An 18,399-nucleotide genomic window follows, 5' to 3' on the forward strand; every position below is an offset into this window, starting at 1 on the left:
TCTTGTTCTTCTAATAAAAGCCAGACATCATCTGCATGTTTGGCTAGGGATCTGCAATTAAGTAGGCCTGCCCTAAGGCTAGTTTGAGGTGGGGATTTGTGCTTAGGGGGTATCATGGAGGCCTCCCTGCCAATAGCTATCCCACAGTTGTTACAGATCTGGGGGGGTTCAAAGGTCATAGGGTCTGTGGAGTGAGGGCAGCACTTGAATGGGGGATCGAGCGCTTTAAGGTCCTCACCTGACCACGCTATCCTTCCACCATGTGTTCCACTGCCGGCAGCATGTCTGGCCCCGGCCGCGGTCTGGTCGCGGACGGGCGCAGACGGGCTTGCCTTAGGCGCGCCTTCGGCGCGCAAACGGCGCCCCCGCTGCACCCGTCCGCTGCGCCTCCGGTGGAAACACATGATAAATAGTGGCGGCGGTAGGGGTGTGGCCTGTCAGGTGGTGGGCGTGGCCTGCGTGTCCCAGGGCAGGGCGTCCACTCGAGAAAGTATCCCGTGGCAGAGGGGGATCGAGGTAGGAAAGTTGTCAATCACCTTAAGTACACACTCGAAGTAGCAAAACAAAGTTTAAAATCACTTCAAATTACACAGTAATACAATTTTTAAAAACGCTAGCTAGACTCTCCCGGCTACCGCCTCAGGAGGTCAAAGTGTTCTGCCTCGCGCTAGCAGTGGCGCGCTATTTGAACGTTCTGCGTCTAAAAAGGGGCGTGGCCTGTCAGGTGGTGGGCGTGGCCTGCGTGTCCCAGGGCAGGGCATCCACTCGAGAAAGTATCCCGTGGCAGAGGGAGATCGAGGTAGGAAAGTTGTCAATCACCTTAAGTACACACTCGAAGTAGTAAAATAAAGTTTAAAATCACTTCAAATTACACAGTAATACAATTTTTAAAAACGCTAGCTAGACTCTCCCGGCTTCCGCCTCAGGAGGTCAAAGTGTTCTGCCTCGCGCTAGCAGTGGCGCACTATTTGAACGTTCTGCGTCTAAAAGGGGGCGTGGCCTGTCAGGTGGTGGGCGTGGCCTGCGTGTCCCAGGGCAGGGCGTCCACTCGAGAAAGTATCCCGTGGCAGAGGGGGATCGAGGTAGGAAAGTTGTCAATCACCTTAAGTACACACTCAAAGTAGTAAAACAAAGTTTAAAATCACCTCAAATTACACAGTAATACAATTTTTAAAAACGCTAGCTAGACTCTCCCGGCTTCCGCCTCAGGAGGTCAAAGTGTTCTGCCTCGCGCTAGCAGTTGCGCGCTATTTGAACGTTCTGCGTCTAAAAAGGGGCGTGGCCTGTCAGGTGGTGGGCGTGGCCTGCGTGTCCCAGGGCAGGGCGTCCACTCGAGAAAGTATCCCGTGGCAGAGGGGGATCGAGGTAGGAAAGTTGTCAATCACCTTAAGTACACACTCGAAGTAGTAAAATTAAGTTTAAAATCACTTCAAATTACACAGTAATACAATTTTTAAAAACGCTAGCTAGACTCTCCCGGCTTCCGCCTCAGGAGGTCAAAGTGTTCTGCCTCGCGCTAGCAGTGGCGCGCTATTTGAACGTTCTGCATCTAAAAAGGGGCGTGGCCTGTCAGGTGGTGGGCGTGGCCTGCGTGTCCCAGGGCAGGGCGTCCACTCGAGAAAGTATCCCGTGGCAGAGGGGGATCGAGGTAGGAAAGTTGTCAATCACCTTAAGTACACACTCGAAGTAGTAAAATTAAGTTTAAAATCACTTCAAATTACACAGTAATACAATTTTTAAAAACGCTAGCTAGACTCTCCCGGCTTCCGCCTCAGGAGGTCAAAGTGTTCTGCCTCGCGCTAGCAGTGGCGCGCTATTTGAACGTTCTGCGTCTAAAAAGGGGCGTGGCCTGTCAGGTGGTGGGCGTGGCCTGCGTGTCCCAGGGCAGGGCGTCCACTCGAGAAAGTATCCCGTGGCAGAGGGGGATCGAGGTAGGAAAGTTGTCAATCACCTTAAGTACACACTCGAAGTAGTAAAATAAAGTTTAAAATCACTTCAAATTACACAGTAATACAATTTTTAAAAACGCTAGCTAGACTCTCCCGGCTTCCGCCTCAGGAGGTCAAAGTGTTCTGCCTCGCGCTAGCAGTGGCGCGCTATTTGAACGTTCTGCGTCTAAAAAGGGGCGTGGCCTGTCAGGTGGTGGGCGTGGCCTGCGTGTCCCAGGGCAGGGCGTCCACTCGAGAAAGTATCCCGTGGCAGAGGGGGATCGAGGTAGGAAAGTTGTCAATCACCTTAAGTACACACTCGAAGTAGTAAAATAAAGTTTAAAATCACTTCAAATTACACAGTAATACAATTTTTAAAAACGCTAGCTAGACTCTCCCGGCTTCCGCCTCAGGAGGTCAAAGTCAATAGGTCACGCAGCATTAAAGTTTATGTTACTGGCATTGTAAATGACAATTCTTTGCATTATTTATTTATTTTAATTTGCAATTGGTATATAAACATTGTTTGTGAATAGTTAGCTGTTGCTTATGCTAAGCAAAGTTGGAAGTAATATAGAGTTCTAGTCTTGCTTGTTATAAGCATGCTGATTTAAAGCGCTCTGATACCTGCAGGTAAAGTTTGCGCTATATAAAAGTGAAAACGAATAAATCAATAAATAAATAAAAGCCTACCTTTACCACGTCCGTTCTTATTCTGCGATGCCACATATCTTTGGGTCCCTGTACTTATTAACTGCAGCCGGTTGTGGGAAACCTCCATGGCAGGAACAACGTGTTGCGGGGCAGACACGTGCAATGTAGCCACTGTCCTGTGGCTGCACCGTGGGGTAACAGTGTAGGGGAAGGAAGGCAGGCAGTTGGTAGTGCTGTGCCATAGCAGTGTAGTTGTCTGTGTATGCTGGGCATGGGGGTTGCTATTGGCTGACAAGAAGTGGTGAGGAGGTGCGCCTGCTTCCTGATCTTGGGCAGGCGACAGGTAAAAACAAGCAAGGACAGTGCTGTTGTGGTGTTGAGTGATGATGTGGTTGGGCTGAGTGATGTGGTGGTGTATTAGAGTGATGTGGTGGTGTATTAGAGTGATGTGGTGGTGTCCCAGAGTGATGTGGTGGTGTCCCAGAGTAATGTGGTGGTGCCCCAGAGTGATCTGATGGTGTGCCAGAGTGATGTGGTGGTGTCCTCGAGTGATGTGGCGGTGTCACCGAGTGATGTGGTGGTGTCCCCGAGTGATGTGACGGTGTCCCCGAGTGATGTGGTGGTGTCTCCGAGTGATGTGGCGGTGTCCCTGAGTGATGTGGCGGTGTCCCTGAGTGATGTGGTGGTGTCCCTGAGTGACGTGGTGGTGTCCCCGAGTGATGTGGTGGTGTCCCTGAGTGATTTGGTGGTGTTCCTGAGTGATGTGGTGGTGCCCCTGAGTGATGTGGTGGTGCCCCTGAGTGTTGTGGTGGTGCCCCTGAGTGATGTGGTGGTGCCCCTGAGTGTTGTGGTGGTGCCCTTGAGTGATGTGGTGGTGTCCCCGAGTGATGTGGTGGTGTCCCCGAGTGATGTGGTGGTGCCCCAGAGTGATCTGATGGTGTGCCAGAGTGATGTGGTGGTGTCCTCGAGTGATGTGGCGGTGTCACCGAGTGATGTGGTGGTGTCCCCGAGTGATGTGACGGTGTCCCCGAGTGATGTGGTGGTGTTTCCGAGTGATGTGGCGGTGTCCCTGAGTGATGTGGCGGTGTCCCTGAGTGATGTGGTGGTGTCCCTGAGTGACGTGGTGGTGTCCCCGAGTGATGTGGTGGTGTCCCTGAGTGATTTGGTGGTGTTCCTGAGTGATGTGATGGTGCCCCTGAGTGATGTGGTGGTGCCCCTGAGTGTTGTGGTGGTGCCCTTGAGTGATGTGGTGGTGTCCCCGAGTGATGTGGTGGTGTCCCCGAGTGATGTGGTGGTGTTTCTGAGTGATGTGGTGGTGTCCTTGAGTGATGTGGTGGTGTCCCTGAGTGATGTGGTGGTGCCGCTGAGTGATGTGGTGGTGTTTCTGAGTGATGAGGTGGTGTCCCCGAGTGATGTGGTGGTGTCGCTGAGTGATGTGGTGGTGTCCCTGAGTGATGTGGTGGTGCCCCTGAGTGACGTGATGGTACCCCTGAGTGGTGCCTCTGAGTGTTGTGGTGGTGTCCCTGAGTGATGTGGTGTGAGGGTGAGGGTGTGTGAGGGGGTGAGGGGGTGAGGGTGAGTGAGGGTGAGAGGGTTGTGAGGGTGAGGGGTGTGAGGTTGTAAGGGCGAGTGAGGGTGTGTGAGGGTGAATGAGCGTGTGGGAGGGTGAGGGGGTGTGAGGGTGACGGGGTGAGGGTGATGGGGTGAGGGGGTGTGAGGGTGAGGGGGTGTGAGGGTGAGGAGGTGTGAGTGAGGGTGAGTGAGGGTGAGTGAGGGTGGGTGAGGGTGTGTGAGGGTGAGGGGGTATGAGGGTGAGGAGGTGGGAGTGAGGGTGGGTGAGGGTGAGTGATGGTGGGTGAGGGTGAGTGAGGGTGAGAGGGTGTGTGAGGGTGAGGAGGTGTGAGGGTCCTAAAAGTAAATGGTGGCAGGGTAGACATCATAAGATAGAGAGAAGAGACTGCGTGGTGACTGCGTTGGTCAGTTTCAGAATCAGGAGGGGCAGAGCCAGCACAGTCTACGAGGGATCAACGTGTCTAGAGGCAAAGCATAGCAGATGTAGCATTGCAGCTAGCAAGTCGAGTGTTTTCAAGCTGAGTGTCCCTAGAGAGATGGCAAGTTCAAGTTCAAGTTCATTGATTTGTATAGCGCACTACTCACCCAGAGGGTCTCAAGGCGCTTGAGTGAGGGAGGGTGCATCACTTATCAAATAGCCAGGTTTTTAGCTGCTTTCTGAAGGCGAGGTGGTTCTGTGTGAGGCGGAGGTGAGTGGGGAGAGAATTCCAGGTCTTGGCCGCTAAATAGGAAAAGAATCTTTCTCCCATGGTGGATCTATTGATGCGCGGGATAGTGGCGAGGCCTTGATTGGATGAATGTAGTTGGCGGGTGGGTGTGTAGAAGGATAGTCGTTTGTTGAGGCATTCGGGTCCTAGGACATAGAGGGCCTTGTGTGCATGGGTGAGGAGACGGAAAGTTATTCTTTTGTTGACGGGAAGCCAGTGGAGATCTTTCAGATGACCGGAAATGTGAGCTTGATGGGGGGTGTCCAGTATGAGTCTGGCTGAGGCGTTTTGGATGCGTTGGAGTTTTTCTGTAGTTTGGCTGTGGTTCCGGCGTAGAGGGTGTTTCCATAATCTAGTCGGCTAGTGACTAGTGCGTGGGTGACTGTCTTTCTTGTTTCGGTGGGGATCCAGCGGAAGATTTTTTTGAGCATGCGTAGGATGTTGAAGCATGATGATGATACGGCGTTGACTTGTCTGCCCATCGACAGGGAGGAGTCTAGGATGAATCCCAGGTTACGTGCGTGGTCTGTGGGAGTGGGTGCTGTGCCCAGAGCCGGTGGCCACCACGAGTCGTCCCATGCAGAGGGGGATGATCCTAAGATGAGGACTTCCGTTTTGTCCGAGTTTAGTTTTAAACAACTGTTCTTCATCCATTCGGCTACTTCTTTCATTCATGGTTTTGGCGGTGGTTGGGTCTTTGGTGAGGGAGAGGATCAGCTGGGTGTCGTCAGAGTAGGAGATGATGTTGAGGTTGTGTTGACGCGCGATGGATGCGAGGGGACTCATGGGCACATTGAAGAGGGTGGGACTGAGTGATGATCCTTGTGGTACGCCGCAGATGACTTGGGTTGCCACTGATTTGAATGGGAGGAGGCGGACTCTCTGGGTTCTTCCGGCGAGGAATGAGATGATCCAGTCCAACGCTTTTCCTTGTATTCCGATGTTGTTGAGGCGTTGTATGAGGGTGTTATGGCAGACTGTGTCGAAGGCGGCAGAGAGGTCAAGTAGGATGAGGGCAACTGTTTCTCCGTTGTCCAGTAGCGTTCGGATGTCGTCTGTAGCAGCGATGAGGGCGGTTTCGGTGCTGTGTTTGGCCCGGAAGCCAGACTGTGAGGGGTCAAGAGAATTGTTGGATTCAAGGAAGGCGGCGAGCTGACTGTTGACTGCTTTCTCGATGACTTTGGCCGGGAAGGGGAGGAGTGAGTTGGGGCGGTAGTTCTTAAGTTTAGAAGGGTCCGCTGTGGGTTTCTTCAGAAGGGCGCTGAGTTCGGCATGTTTCCAGCCTTCTGGGAAGGTAGCAGTGTTGAAGGAGCAGTTGATGACATCACGAAGATGGGGTGCGATGATGGAGTCTGCTTTGTTGAAAATGTGATGGGAACATGGGTCGGTTGGTGATCCTGAGTGGATGGAGTTCATTAGGCGGATGGTGTCTTCAGTCGTGATTGGGTTCCAGGTGCAGAGGTTGTGAGATTGCTGATTTGGTTCGGAGGTGGGTGGGGTGGGTTGTTCTTCGGACAGGTTTTCAAAGCTGTTATGAATGTCGGCGATTTTGTTGTGGAAGAAAGAGGATAGGGAGTCGCAGAGGTCTTGGGAGGGGGTGATGTCGTTTGTGCCGGCGGTGGGGTTGGTAAATTCTCTGACGATGTTGAATAGTTCTTTGCTGTTGTGGGTGTTGTTGTCGATTCGATCCTTGAAGGCTGATTTCTGGGTGGATCGGATCAGTTGTTGGTGTTTGCGGATGGCGTCCTTGAAGGTGGTCAAGTTGTCAGTGGTTGGGTTTTTTCTCCAAGTTTTCTCGAGGGTGCGACATAGCTTCTTGGATTTCTTAAGGTCATCATTGAACCAAGGGGCCTTTTTGCCGCCTTGTTTGATCTGGTGGTTTTTCAAGGGTGCTAATTCGTCAGCGCTGTGGGTGATCCATTGTGTGAGTTTGGTGACGGCTTGGTTTGGGTCCGATGATATGGTGGGAGCGTTTTGGTTAAGCGATGTGAAGAGTTGGTCGGTGGTGATTTTGTTCCAGTTTCTTCGAGGAATAGGTTGTGGTGGGATGTGGGTCGTGGTCTCTTTGTAGCTGAAGGGAACGCAGCTGTGGTCCGTCCAATGAAGAGCCGTGGTGTGATTGAAGGTGATATGTTTGCTGGAGGTGAAGATGGGGTCGAGCGTGTGTCCGGCGAGGTGGGTGGGGGTGTCAACAAGTTGTTTGAGTCCGAGATTAGCCAGATTGTCTAGAAGGGTGGTGGTGTTGTTATCGTTATTCTTTTCCAGGTGGAAGTTGAGGTCTCCCAGTAAAATGTAGTTCTCGGAAGTGAGGGCATGTGGGCTGATGAAGTCCGTGATGTCTTCATTAAATTGTGTGCGGGTTCCTGGTGGTCTGTAGATGAGGGTGCCTCTAAGTGGGGTCCTGGGGTCGGTGTGAACCTGGAAGTGAAGGTGTTCGGCAGTTGCGAGGTTATCGTCGGAGCTGGTTGTGATTCGGATGGTGTTTTTATGGGCGATGGCGATGCCTCCTCCTGTTTGGTTGGTGCGGTCTTTTCGGATGATCTTGTAAGCGTCCGGGATGGCTATGGCGATGTCGGGCGCTGATGATGCGTTCATCCAGGTTTCTGTAAGGAAGGTGATGTCCGGTGATGTGGTGTCGAGTAGGTCCCAGAGTTTGGTGGCGTGTTTGTGGACCGAGCGGATGTTCAGTAGGATGTACTTCAGGTGGGTAGGGTCGGAGCTGTGTTTGAAGGAGGAGGATTTGGTGTGAGTCCTGCTGCAGTTGAACTTGCATGAGTGGCATGCGAAAGGTCCTTGGGTGTGTCCTGGGGTAGCTACGCAGCATTGTGGGGAGCGTCAGGGGTTAATGGCGAGGAGAGTAGCGGCGTCATACGTTAAGCGAGTGGGGTGGGTATTGCGAGGACTAGGGGGTCTGGCGCTGGGCGCGGTCCAGGCGCGGACGGGCGTAGACGGGCAACACCGCAACAAAGCATTTGAGGAGCAGGGCTACTGTAAACAAGCATAGTAGGCTTTTACTTCCCTCCAGAAACAAGTTCTCTGCATTGCTGTGGCGGGGGAAGGGGGCAGGCCGGGGGAGCGGCAGAGTTTGAAGTCTGATGCTGAGGCACAGACAAATGGTGGTGCGTGATGTGCACGCGGGGGGGCGGGGGAGCGGCAGCCTTTGAAGTCTGATGCCGAGGCAGAGACGAAGGGTGGTGTGGTATGTGGCTGGCGCTGCTGCTGACATCTGCATCATTCCAGTGGTGCATGATGACTTATGTGTGAGCATGCATCAGAAAGCTTGCACACCAGAAGAATGTCATGGGTGCAATTTGCTTTACTTTTTTTATTTATCAATTCAAGATGGTGGCCGATGCTTGAATCAGTAAATATTTTTTCATGCAAAAGTGCAAATAAAATAAAAAGTTAGAACGTGGGTAGTTAAGGATGAGCAAATTAGGGAAGCAGGTGATGGAAGTCTTTGTTTAACAAAACCAGGAGTGGCTGAAGTCACCCAAGTCATACCTCCAGTTAACAGCACTGCTTGGAAGGAAAACAACAAATTGGCTCGATTTAGGATTCTGTGCATGTCTAAATTAAATCGAACTATTATTTTCCATAATATATACTGTGATCTTTGGGCCGGCCCTTTTAAACTATTGGGTTTACTTAGTCAATCACATCTTGCTAAGTCCTGGGGAGGATTTCTATCTCCTAATGCTATTTCTGCGCCCTTGCAGATCAAAGGAGCGCATATTGCTATAAATGAGGGACCGTTTTATACATCTCTGTCCCTCAGTTGGTTCCTCGTGCTGACACATGTACAAACGCACACGTGCGCATGCTTCTCTTCCCAGGTTACATCCGGAACGGTTGGATTTACCAGTGCCTGTTCTTCTTCAGTAATTTAGCCGTTAAGCAGGTGATGTGTTCATCCAGCCTCAGATTAAGAACTTGCTCTCCGGGATGGAAGGAGCTTCAGAGGCACCCGGGTTTATTTGCTCTGTTTCTCCCTGACAGCATCTCAAGCCCTCGGCGCGCTGCCTGCCTGGCAGTGTGATCTGCGTCCACTCGCGTTACCTGCTGTCGGAGCTGCTCCAATCTTTCCCGGCCAGGTGCCGGCTCAGCCTGTGAACAGCTAAACCATGGCCCACTCCAGTGACAAACGGATAATCCCCGGATCAGCAGCGCCGCTCCGAGGGATAAGGTCCCCCAGGCGCCCCTCCCGCTCCCGATCGATGTTGTCACAGCGTCGGAGGCATCACAGCTCCGCGTACCATGTGCGAGCCCTGTATCCACCGCCTCTCGATGTACAGTTACTCGGGAAGAAGCTGCTGCTCTGTGATTTGAATGAACATTTTAGGAAGAAAGGCCAATTACATAAATTGGCTTTTATATCTGGGGGAATGTTGCCAGTGTGTGGGAGTTGGAATACTTAACATAATGGCGGGAATTAAAGGCGGTGGATTTGCCAGGACGCCCACCTTATTACAGCGGCGTAATGCAGTGTCATGTACATCTAGGTTTGGATCCGCTGGTGCCTCCTTTTGCAGCCTTTCCCTCCAGGTACTGTAAAATATTAAGCCCACGGAGTCATCGGAGTGCAGCGGGGGCATTGTCTCAGCGCGCGAAACTGAAAGGGCGGTGGGAGCACACGAGATGGCCTCGCCGTGAGCGTGCACATCGGCTGTCCCGCGCAAGCTGAGGATCACCGGAGAAGTCACGCTGAGCTCCGAGTCTGAATTGGAGCCTGCTGCCGAGACTGACCCTCTGCGGAGGGACACGCGGAAAAAGCCCGGTGAGTGGTGGGGAGAGAGGGAGGGGATGTGTGTGTTTGTGTGTGTGTGTGCCTGTGTGTGTGTGCGTGCGCATGTCTATTTGTTTGTGTGTGCGTGTGTGTGTGAACAGCATGCCGGAATCGAAGCGCGTGTTCACACGCGCGATCTGATCGGATTCCGGCATGCTGCACGTGTCCATCTCTTGTCTCCCTTTTGGCTCCTTGTAAGCAGAGCCGACAGCAATAGGTCTCGCTGCGACAGGGCTTTCGCCCTCTATCGCAGGTACAAGACCTGCAAAGTGCGCAATCGATAAACCAGCTAGTTCTAGGATAATCGCCCTCTTAGATATCAAGGTCAAATGTTTCACAAAATCTCTGAACAACGAGCTAGAGGAATGGGCAAATGGGAAGTTCTTGATCCCTATTACCCAGTTTGGTGTTAGGCGCAAACATGGAACAAGGAATAACCTAATTATCATTGCCTCTCTAATGCAAGCTGCCAATATCAAATATGCCGAGCGGCTGTTTGTCGCATTGATTGATTTTACAACAGCATTTGATAAAGTGGACAGAGCAAGGTTCTGGCAGAAGCTGTTCAAGTGGGGCACATCAGGAAACTTACTCAGAGCAATCAGATCAATTTATACTAGAACTTGGGTCCAAGTGAAAACAACAGCAAATAGAGTTATGACTGTTAGAAATTGAGATCTCTAGTTGGCAGTGGCTGGCCACAGTCCAAGTAGGGACCCTTCTTCCTAAGTCAGAGTAAGGGGGCTACACCCTTTGATAACCCCTGCTCAACCCTGTGGTAACTTAGCACGAGCAGCTAGGCTTATCTCAGAGGCAGTGTGTAAAGCATTTATGACCATACACAGTAACACAGTGAAGGACACTACAAAGGGACATCACACAAGTAGTTATAAAAAATAAGTATCTTTATATATAGACTTAACCCAAGACCAATAATGGTAAAAAGCCACAATACTGAAAAATGGGGGTACTCTTGAAAAGCTGGAAAAATCAGGGGTCTCTGCGACCCTTTTACTTACAAAGTACCTGGATTTTGTAGCAAAACAGACGAAATGTCGCAAACAAGCCGTAGCGATGATTTTCCTCACGCGAGGCCAGCGATGCGTTGAATCCTTGCCGCAAGGGAGGATGATGCGCCGGTCTGCGGGTTCGTGCGGGACAAAGCGACAGACTTCTTCACGCTAGGCCAGCGATGCGTTGAATCCTTGCCGCAAGGGAGGATGATGCACTGGTCCAGTTGCGTGTGCGATGTTGTTGCGATGAAAAAAAATGGCGCTTGCGAGGGAGCGACGATCCGGATGAGATGCGAGAAAAATGGCGGACGCACGGCGCCCGCTCTGCGATGTCGTGATGCAATGATCTCGATGCGGTGATCCGGGGTTAGCGAGCCTTCGAAAAGCCTGCAAACGTGGGATGCAATGATCTCTGGGATAAGCAAGCACTTTGTGGCCCGCAAGCGTGCAATGCGATGATCGTTGGTTTGCGAGAGCTCGGCGGCAGCAGCGCAATGATTTTTCTTACGCTCTTCAGCTGCGGCGGCTCGCAAACGGGCGTTAGCGACGATTTCAGCACTCTCTTCTCTGTAGTAGAACTAGAGGCCCTTGAACTCACAGGAGCCTCACCTGCAGATAGAAATCCTCGCTGAGAGGAATCAGGAGGCTGGTGGGGGAGTCAGATGTGCCTGTGACTCCAGCAGGAGGCTAGCTCTCTTCTAGCCCTTGGGTGATTGCTTAGCAAAGATAAAAGTCTCTCAAAAGTCCTTTTCCCTCTTCTTCCAAGTCCAAGGGGAATTACTGCAGGCCAATCCAAGAAACAGCACACAAGCACAAGGACAGTCCTCTCCTGCAGATTCCTTCAGTAACACGGACAGAGGTTCTATTTGACATCCAGGAGCAATACCAAAATCAGGGGTTTGGGCACAGATATGTATACCCCAAAAGTCTTTGTTCTCAAAAGTCACTAGTCACTGAACCCAGCCAAAACCAGTTCCGCTCAGGCCTGGAGCACTTTGTTAACCAGGCTGCATCCTTCCTTTAAGAAAGAGGGGTCTGCCATCAGATGCACAGTAGGAGGTGGAGCAAGCATTCACCTTGCCAGGCACAGCCCTATTCAGGTCAATGAGCTACCCCTCCCCAATACTCAATGCAGATCTCTCTATTCCACCCAGGTCTGACTCAGCCTGCCTTGCCCCTCTAAACCCAGACAGTCAATACACATAACAGCAGAGCACACTGAAAGGCATAGGCAAGAAAATACCTACTTTCTAAAAGTGGTATTTTCAAACACAGAATATTAAAACCAACTTTGCTAAAATATGTATTTTATTATTCTGAGCTCAGGCATACTGAACTCGAATTTCTACCATGTTCCCTGGGACAGTTAGGACTATAGGATGTAATACCCAGCCTTCTCATTCTAACCTATGGAGAACAGGTAGCCTTGCAGCAGTGAAAAACAAAATGGAGGGTAATTCACTACCAGGACATGCTACACATATCAAGCCATGTCCTGCCTTACACACACAATGCACCTACCATAGGGGTGATTGAGATGATGCCAAGGGAAGGTTCAGGGGCTGGGAAGTGTGGGCACTTCACAGCCAAGATGGCAGTACTGGACTGCGCGCAGACACTGCAGTGGCAGGTCCGAGTTACACTTTACAAAGCTGCGTCTGTGGGTGGCGCAAACCAGCGCTGCAGGCCCACCAGCAGCATTTGGGTTACCAGCCCTGGGCACACACAGGCCACCCTACTAGGGACTAACAGACAACCCAAATAAGCCAATCAGGAATATACCAATTCACAGTCATATTTACACAGGGAGCATTTGCGCAGTGGCACTGAATGGCAGAGGCACAGCGCCCAGAGCATCTAATACCAGCCAAATCAGAGGAGGCAACAGCAAAAAATGGAAGGAAGACCCATACCAATGGTGCCAGGTCTAACACGTGTCCCCCCCATCTGAAATGTGGGGAGAACTACCCATCTCCTTAGGGGTTCTCTTCACTAAGGTGGTAAAATCTGGACAGACCATTGGCGTCTTCTTTACCAGGGCGGTGTTCCACCGTGAAATCCATACCCTGTAGGGAAATGGACTACCTCAATAATTTGGGATTCTCACCCCTCATCTGCATCAGCCATCTGAGGGCCCTGTGGTCTGTCTCAACCCGGAAGTGAGTCCCAAACAGGCATGGTCTCAGCTTCTTTAGTGCCCAGACCACAGCAAATGCCTCACGCTCAATTGCACTCCACCTCTGTTCCCGGGGAAGTAACCCCCTACTGATGAAGGCTACAGGTTGGTCTAGTCCCTCCTCTTTGAGGCACCTGGAGGACGGGTGCTGCACACATGTAAGTCTTGAGGGCATCAAAAGCTTTCTGACAGGTATCAGTCCAATTCACAATCTTTGGCTGCTTCTTGGAAGTCAGCTCAGTCAAGGGAGCAACAATGTTTCCATACCCCTTGACAAACCTCCTGTAATAACCCGTGAAGCCTAGGAAGGCTCTCACCTGGGTCTGGGTCCTGGGGGGCTCCCATGCCAGGATGGTTTCAATCTTCAGCTGTAGGGTTGCCACCTGGCTACTCCCAACCTGGTGTCCCAAATACACCACAGAGCTATGCCCAATCTGGCACTTACTGGCCTTGATTGTGAGGCCTGCTCTGCGCAGCGCCATCAACACTTCCCAGAGTGGCGCAAGTGGTCCTCCCAGGAGGAACTAAACACTGCAATGTTGTCCAGGTAGGCGACACTAAAATCCTCCAGCCCAGCCAACACCTGGTTAACCAACCTCTGAAAGGTGGCAGGGGCATTCTTCATCCCAAAGGGCATCACACAGAACTGGTAGTGCCCATCTGGTGTGGCGAATGCTGACCTCTCCTTGGCCCCATCAGTTAAGGCGATCTGCCAGTACCCAGACTTTAGATCAAACGTGCTGAGGTACCGGGCAGTCCCCAACCGATCTATGAGCTCATCAGCTCTGGGGATGGGGTGCGCATCGGTCTTCATGACCGAATTAAGACCTCAGTAGTCCACACAGAATCTGAATTCAGGGGTGGCACCAGGCGTGGCAGCTTTTGGTACCAAGACCACGGGGCTGGGCCATGCGCTGCTAGAGGACTCAATCACCCCTAGGGCAAACATTTTGGAGACCTCCTCCTTAATGTAGGCCCTGACTCGGCCAGTCACTTGGTAAGCCTTGTGCTTGACAGGACTGTCTCAGGTGTCCACATCATGGACGCACCACTCAGTGACACCAGGCACCACGGGAAAATAGATCAGAAAATTGCCCTAACAGCTGGTGACAATCTCTCTGCTGCTCAGGGGTCAGTGTGGTAGAGAGGACCACACCCTCCACTGACCCACCCTTCTCTCCGGCACAAACGAGGTCAGGAAGAGGCTCACTCTCCTCTTCCATTCCAGCATCTGTGGCCAGAAGCATGCCCACTTCAGACCTCGCAAAGTGGGGCTTCAGGCGGTTCACATCCAGGACTCGCAAGGGGTTCCTGGGAGACTGAAAGTACACCAAGTGGCAACTGGATTTTTGCGCTTCACCACCTCAAAGGGACCGGTCCACTTATCTTGGAGCGCACCAGGCTCCACTGGGGCCAGTACCCAAACCTTCTGACCAGAGTGGTGTTCTGGTGGTGTCAGCACTTCATTTCCTCCTGGCTGTCTTCCAGATTTGGCGTAGCAATTTTTCTGAAATGCCGAGTCTGGTTCCTGAAGGCCAAGATGTAGTTGAAAACATCTTGGGGAGGTTTCCTGGGAGATTGCTCCCAGCCTTCCTTGACCAGACTCAGAGGCCTTTTTACCGGATGGCCATAGAGCAGTTCAAAGGGATTGAACCATAAAGACTTCTGTGGCACCTTGCAGTAGACAAACAACAAGCATTGTAAGAGGACGTCCCACTTACGTCTCAGGGGCTCTTCTAGGCCCATAATCATGCCCTTCAAGGTCCGGTTGAACATTTCAACCAGACCATTACCTGAGGGGTGGTAAGGAGTGGTGAACTTATATGTTGCCCCACACTCCTTCCACAGGGACTTCATGTACTGGGAGATGAAATTGGCCTCCCTGTCAGACACCACCTCTCTGGGGAACCCCACGCGGGAGAAAAACGACATCGGTGCACGTCCCACCACGGGGGCCTTCACCGTCCTGAGTGGCATGGCTTCAGGGTACCAAGTGGCATGGTCCACCAGGATAAACCTGTTGTCCATGGCTGTCCTGGGATCCAGAGGCCCCACAATGTCAATGCCCACTCGCTCAAATGGGGTACTAAAAACTGGAAAGGGCTGGAGTGGGGCCTTGAACTTTTCCCCACTCTTTCCACTTGCCTGGCAAGTCTCACATGTCCTGCAATGAGTGTCTGAACTCTTGCACATCTGGGGCCAATAAAAGTGGGTGACCAGCCTTTCAAAGGTCTTGGTCTGCCCCAGATGTCTTGCCAATGGATTTTCATGAGCCAACCTTAGTAGGAAGGCTCTGAAGCATGCGGGCACCTCCAGCACACAGGCTGACCCCAGCTCAGCAGCCTTAGGCTCGCTATACAGGAGACCGTTCCCCCAATAAATCAGATGTGAACCAGGCTGGTCACCTGCCGCCTGGGCTGCAGCCTGTTGCTGCATGCCCTCAAGAGAAAGGAAAACTCTTTGCTGCTCCCAAAACGTATCCCTGGTGGGCCCTCCTTCCTGCTGCCAATGGGTCAGCTCAGGCAGGACCCCCTGGTTGGCACTCTGCTCCCCGGTAGGCTCTAGGGCATCCCCCTCGGGGTCTGCTCCCTCCTGGGCTGTGGGAACCAAGGGGGCCGGCTTCCTGTGCCCCCTGCCCCTTCTCTCTAAGGCAGGGATCAGGGCCATACTCTCCAGTCCCAGATCCTTCTCAACACCCTCCTTGGCTGCCATGGACCTAGTGGTAGCACACCCCCACTCAGGCAGACCCAACATTAGTAAGTGAGCTCTCCTCTCCACCGTAGCCCACTAGGAGTACTCTAAATCATTGCCCAACAGACAGTCTACAGTCATGGCGGGCCTCACAGCTACCTGAAGAGTTCCTGAGACCCCCCCCCCCACTGAAAAGGAACCTGAGCCACCTCACATTGGCTCTCTGAGTTGTCTGCCGACATTACAGGGTAGAATGCGTGAGGGACAACCTGCTGTTTGGACACCAACCGGGAGCTGACAGCAGTGACACTGGCTCCTGTGTCCCTTAGAGCCTCCACTCTATGGCTATTGATGGTCACCCACTGCCTGTACTTCTTACTGTTTTCAGGCAGTGCAGGTTTAGGGACCATCTCAAAGTCTCCTGATAAAACAAGGGTCAATTCTACGGGATCCCACCCTTCTGGGGCACCCATCTCTTCCTCTCCCAGGGCTACACTAGCAAGCTGGCGGGGTGGTGTACGGGTTGGTGCAGGTTGGTCCCTCAGAGGACACTGGGGATCAAAATACCGGTGGCCCTCTTGACCACATTTATAACAAGAAAGGGACCCCCTCTGAACAGGCCTACATGTCGGGGGCACTGACCTCTGCTCTGGGGAAGGCTGGGAGACCACTGCTTGGTTCGCTTGGGAATTACTTTGGGGCCCTCTTGGAAACTCCCTTGGTTTATCCCTGTCCACCCCACTTCTCTGCTGGGGACCCTGCCCACCCTTAACGAATCTCCCACTGGACCCTTGCGAACCCGGGTGCTCATCCAGCGGTCCGCCTCCTCAGCAAGCTTCCTAGGGTTAGTTAGCTTGCAATCAATCAGGTTCTGGCGTAGCTCAGGAAAACAGTTACTAGATAAATGCTCCCATGCAATCAAATCATACAGTTGCTCAAAAGTTTCTACTTTGCTACCTTTTACCCAACGCTCCATTGCTCTGCAAAAACAAGACGCATATTCAACCCACGTGGTACCCTCTAACTTCTTGCAGGTCCTAAACCTCTGCCTATACATTTCAGGAGTTAAACCATAGAGGGTCATCAAACCTTCCTTTATGTGGGCATAAACCATCCTACTTCCCTGGGGTAGGTCCAACAAGGTATCCCTCCCCTCACTAACAAAGCCCCCCCACAACCCAGCTCCCCAATCCTTCTCAGGGACCCAGTGGGACACCATGGCTAATTCTTATGCTGCAAACCACTGTCCAATATCTTCACTTTTGTGGAAATCCTTAATAACCTCTTTGGGTATATACACTCTACTCTCAGTATGCACTACAGGTATGCTGCTACCAGAGGGGGAGATCTCTACACTCTTTGCCTTTAATCTCCAACTCCCTCAATACTCTCTCATGTTCAAATTTCATCTTCATTATCTCAACCTCAAACCTCTTGTTCTCTAGGTCCCTCTGACCCTCCATCTTGAGCTTAGCCATCTCCAGATTATGCTGCCTATCTCTCTCCCTGTCCTCCATCTCTTCTGGAGACAGGCCCCTTGAGGACACACTAGGGCCCGGGCCTGAAAGCGCTTTACCACCTACCAAATCTACTACTGCCACCTGCTGCTCTCCTGTATTCTCTCCCTCCTCCCCAGGCTCTCCCACATTCTGAAGGGCATCCCTGGCTTCTAGCCAGGCCTTCACTGCTTTGTAAAACTCCTCCCTCTTAGTGAGGCCTGTGATAGGGACTGTGAATCTTTTGCAAAAATACTTGAGCTGCTTGGCATTGTAGGTATCTAATCTCTCTTCTTCCCAGAAGAGATCCTCAGAGGCATTGGATCTGGGCTTGCCCATTGTAGAAATAACTAGCGATATCAATAAAAAATAGAATCAAAAACTTCAGAAATGTATGTGGTTGCGTTATGGTCTGCACTCACTAGTAGTGTACACTATAATTACTGTATGCGATCACAAATGCAAGTCCAGATCCTCACCGCTGACCACCAATGTTAGAAATGGGGGTCTCTAGATGGGAGTGGCTGGCCACAGTTCAAGTAGGGACCATTCTTCCTAGGTCAGAGTAATGGGGCTAAACCCTTTGATAACCCCTGCTCAACCCTCTAGTAACGTAGCACGAGCAGCTAGGCTTATCTCAGAGGCAGTGTGTAAAGCATTTATGATCATACACAGTAACACAGTGAAGGACACTACAAAGGGACACCACACAAGTAGTTATAAAAAATAAGTATCTTTATATATAGACTTAACACAAGACCAATAATGGTAAAAAGCCATAATACTGAAAAATGGGGGTACTCTTGAATAGCTGGAAAAAAAGTTCAAACAGGGGTTCAGTTCAAAGCAGGGGTCTCTGCGACCTTTTAACTTACAAAGTATTTGGATTTCATAGCAAACAGAAAAAATGTCGCAAACAGGCTGCAGCGATGATTTACCTCATGCGAGGCTGGCGATGTGTTGAATCCTTGCCGCAAGGGAGGACGATGCGCCGGTCTGCGGGACAAAGTGACATACTTCTTCACGCTAGGCCAGCGATGCGTTAAATCCTTGCCGCAAGGGAGGATGATGCGCTGGTCTGGTTGCGTGTGCGACCTTGTTGCAATGAAAGAAAATGGCGCCCCGTGAGGGAGCTACAATCTGGGTGCAATGCGAGAAAAATGGTGGGCGCACGGCGCCCGCTCTGCGATGTCGTGATACAACGATCTCGATGCGGTGATCCGGGGTTAGCGAGCTTTTAAAAAGCCCGCAAACGTGTGATGCGATGATCTCTGGGATAAGCGAGCACTTTGTGGCCCGCAAGCGTGCGATGCGATGATCTTTGGTTTGCGAGCGCTCGGCGGCATCAGCACGATGATTTTTCTTACGCTCTTCAG

The sequence above is a fragment of the Lissotriton vulgaris genome, chromosome 3_2, assembly GCF_964263255.1.
Source record: "Lissotriton vulgaris chromosome 3_2, aLisVul1.2, whole genome shotgun sequence".
Lineage (NCBI taxonomy): Eukaryota > Metazoa > Chordata > Amphibia > Caudata > Salamandridae > Lissotriton > Lissotriton vulgaris.